Genomic DNA, 4,203 nt, shown 5'->3' with positions numbered 1-4,203 from the left:
GCTATGTGCTAGAATACAGGAATCCAAAAAGAGCTGGGACATACTTTACAAATTAATGCTAAACCTTGAGGCCTAAGAAATGTAAGAAATTTCCCCAGTGTAACAACTAAAAAACCCTAGGCCTGATATAATTGATCACATAAGGAGACGGAACAACTAAATAATGACTGGAGTAGTTAAGAGAATTAAAAATTATCCCCAACTAAATACCAGACATAATGTAAAAAAGTGTATGGAAAATTTACAAATAAAGTTGTTTCTTAATTTAGCTTTACTCATCTTTTGCCTCTAAATTGATACATTCACCTAGAATGCAGAGATAAGGTCAGCAAAAGGTCAAACCAAACACATGTATTTACCCATTTTTCAAATGATTTATTTGGAAGCTAAACTGCTAGTAAACCTATAATATCCCCTAATAAAAAGTACATGATACGGGTGTCTGCAGATCTATTCAGTATTGTAATAGTTGTTACTTAGAAAAATGTGTTTTCTCGTGATTCACTAATCACCTCCCATTCCCCCCTCTGCTGCACCCCTCTCACACGTCATCACCCACATCAACAAAAGCACAAGTTAAGGGTGGAGTGTAGAAACTGGAAAGTAAGAATTTGATATTCATCTGGACCTGTCAGGTGAGAGAGACTCATGAACACAGATATTGTGCTGAAGCCTAAATAATTGTCTATAATCTATAAGAGCTGGAGTAAAATACTATTCTAAAACATCCAAATGGCTTTGCTTCCAGTCTAGTAAACAATTGATTATTAATTTGGAATATATCTGCTGGAAAAAACAGCACTACACAAAGGCTATAAAGATGTTTAATTGGAGTTTGAATTTGAAAAGAGGTTACAGGAATAAAAATTAATGGACTTATCTGAAGAAAAAGGAAGTAAAAGTCACTTGGCCCATAAGCTTAATAGTTCAGGGTTTAGACAGATAGGCCTTCAGGAAAGGCTGTATATAAACTAGTGTTTAAGTCAGGAGTCAGAGTGTACTATAACAGTAACACCGCTCCCTCTCCAAGTTGTAACATTCCACAACTTCCCCATCCAGGCTGCAGAATTACATTGCAACTTTCCAATCAGAAGAATATTTGTCTGGATCCAAAATGGACAAAGCTTTAAGCCTTTCTTGATAACACAGGAGTTTCTCTACATCTGTTGACTGAATGGATAGTACATGAAATTTTCAGCAAAAATTGTGAAACAGAAGACGATTCTCTTCATTCTACAAGGTGAAAACATTGAGATGGATGCCAAAAACATACCCAGACATGAGCACCAATTTCTGGCAAGTTCTGTCCCCATCAAGCCAAATTGAGATCTTTAATGAGGATTCGTTGTTGGACATGAAAGAGGGAACTGATATGCAGGGCAGTGGAGGTGAAGATACCCTTGCAACTTCAGATCACTTTAAAAAGCTATGGAAACGATGAGTATCCTAGACCAAGATCCACTCCCTGGAGCCAGTGGTATGAAGGCACAGGGACAAAGGCCCACTGGCTGGGAAGTGGGCCTTCCCACTCCTGGCTGGGAAGACTGGGTGCCCACAGGGACAACTGCAATACGGTTGAGAGCAGCGAGCCTTGTATGAAGTACTCATACCTGAGAAATGTCAAGGGTGTGGGCATGACCTCCGATATGGACACAGATTGAAAAAACCTATGGAATGTTCTCATCCACAGGCATGGCTCCTCAACAATCTTTCTCTAGCTGGTTGCTTTCCAAGTGTGTTCAGGCCACATACTGTTGCTGTGATTGAACATAAAGTGAAAGTGAAAGTCGCTCAGTCACGTCTGACTCTTTCTGGCCTGACGGATAGTCCATGGAATTCTCCAGGCCAGAATATTGGAGTGGGTAGCCACTAAGTAGATGTTGACCAAAATAGCCTTCATGTTCTACTCAACTTGACTAAACTTTAGATGGATTTCTTTCTGACTCTGGACTCCTGACCCTGCTTTTCCTAGAGTGCTTACTTTAGAAACCTTGTAATTATAGATTCTTTCTCTGTCCCAAAGAGATGTAAAATTTTTTAAAAGCCTCTTACTAGGGTTTCTCTGGTGGCTCAGATAGTAAAGAATCCACCTGTTTATGCAGGAGATGTGGGTTCAACCCTTGAGTTCAGAAGATACCCTGGAGAAGGAAATGGTGACTCACTCCAGTACTGTTGGCTGGGAAATCCTATGGAAATGCTGCAGTCTATGGGGTTGCAAGAGTCAGACACCACATAGTGACTAAACAGCACACAACAAGCTATGATTATACACTCTTAAATAGCAAATGACCCTAAACATATTTTTGCTCATATGTGCTAAATATGAATAAATAGGCTAAATCATGAAAATACTAATATTTTGCTAGGGTACAGATAGTAAAGTGGCTCAGATAGTAAAGAATCCACCTGCAATGCAGGAGACCTGGATCCTATTTCTGGGTCAGGAAAAGCCCCTGGAGAAGGGAATGGTTACCCACTCTAGTATTCTTACTTGGAGAATTCCATGGACAGAGGAGCCTGGCAGGCTGTAATCGATGATGTGCAAAAGTCAGAAATGACTGAGCAACTAAGCATTAAGGTTCAGTTCAGTTCAGTTGCTTACTCATGTCCGACTCTTTGTGACACCATGGACTGCAGCATGCCAGGCTTCCCTGTCCATCACCAACTCCCAGAGCCTGCTCAAACTCATGTCCATTGAGACAGTGACACCATCCAACCATCTCATCCTCCATCATCCCCTTCTCCTCCTGCCTTCAATCTTTCCTATTATCAGGGGTTTTTCCAGTGAGTTAGTTTTTTGCATCAGGTGGCCAAAGTATTGGAATTTCAGCTTCAGCATCAGTCCTTCCAATGAATATTTAGGACTGATTTCCTTTAGGATGGACTGGTTGGGTCTCCTTGCAGTCCAAGGGACTCTCAAGAGTCTTCTCCAACACCATAGTTCAAAAACATCAATTCTTTGGTGCTCAGCTTTCTTTATGGTCCAACTCTCACATCCATACATGACTACTGGAAAAACCATAGCTTTGACTAGATGGACCTTTGTTGGCAAAGTAATGTCTGTGCTTTTAAATATGCTGTCTAGGTTGGTCATAGCTTTTCTTCCAAGGAGCAGGCATCTTTTAATTTCCTGACTGCAGTCACCATCTGAAGTGATTTTGGAGACCCCCCGCCCCCAGAAAAATAAAGTCTCTTACTGTTTCCATTGTTTCCCCATCTATTTGCCATGACATGATGGGACTGTATGCCATGATCTCAGTTTTCTGAATGTTGAGTTTTAAGCCAACATTTCCACGCTCCTCTTTCACTTTCATCAAGAGGCTCTTTAATTCCTCTTCACTTTCTGCCACAAGGGTGGTGTCATTTGTGTATCTGAGGTTATCCATATTTCTCCTGGCAATCTTGATTCCAGCTTGTGCTTCATCCAGCCCAGCATTTCACATGATGTACTTTGCATATAAGTTGAATAACCAGGGTGACAATATACAGCCTTGATGTACTCCTTTCACAATTTGGAACCAGTCTGTTGTTCTATGTCCAGTTCTAACTGTTGCTTCTTGATCTGCATACAGATTTCTCAGGAGGAGAGTCAGGTGGTCTGATATCCCCATCTTTTGAAGAATTCTCCACAGTTTGTTTTGATCCACACAGTCAAAGGCTTTAGTGTAGTCAATAAAGCAGAAGTAGATGTTTTTCTGGAACTCTTGCTTTTTCAATGATTCATTGGATGTTGGCAGTTTGATCTCTGATTTCTCTGCCTTTTCTAAATCCAGCTTGAACATCTGAAAGTTCATGGTTCACTTGCTGTTGAAGCCTGGCTTGGAGAATTTTTGGGTAAAGCCAGTAGCAAACACAGGTGGCTTACACAGATTTCCCTAGCCTGTGTTTCAGTGGAGTTGAGCTCAGAGTGAGTTCTGCTCTCTTTCCTCTATTGCAATAGCCTTGAATAAAGTCTTCCTACTTGTTTAATTTTGTCCAGTGCAATGTTTCTTTGACAGTGTTAATTTCAATTTTATCTTGTAGTATTTAGATTTGTCTGTTTCTATTTCCATGTAATTTTTTAGTTTGATTTTTCCTTTGGAAATACGGTGGTTTTGTCAGGTTACACGCTAATAAGCTGTGCTTTCTGTTACCCTAAAATATCATTAACTTTAGCCTTGCCAGGTGGCACTAGTGGTAGAGAACTCCCCTGCCAGTGATGGA

This window comes from Bison bison, unplaced genomic scaffold (assembly GCF_000754665.1).
Source record: "Bison bison bison isolate TAMUID 2011002044 unplaced genomic scaffold, Bison_UMD1.0 scf7180017864211, whole genome shotgun sequence".
NCBI lineage: Eukaryota > Metazoa > Chordata > Mammalia > Artiodactyla > Bovidae > Bison > Bison bison.
The sequence above is the reverse complement of the archived record's forward strand: the minus strand, read 5'-3'. Positions refer to the sequence as shown.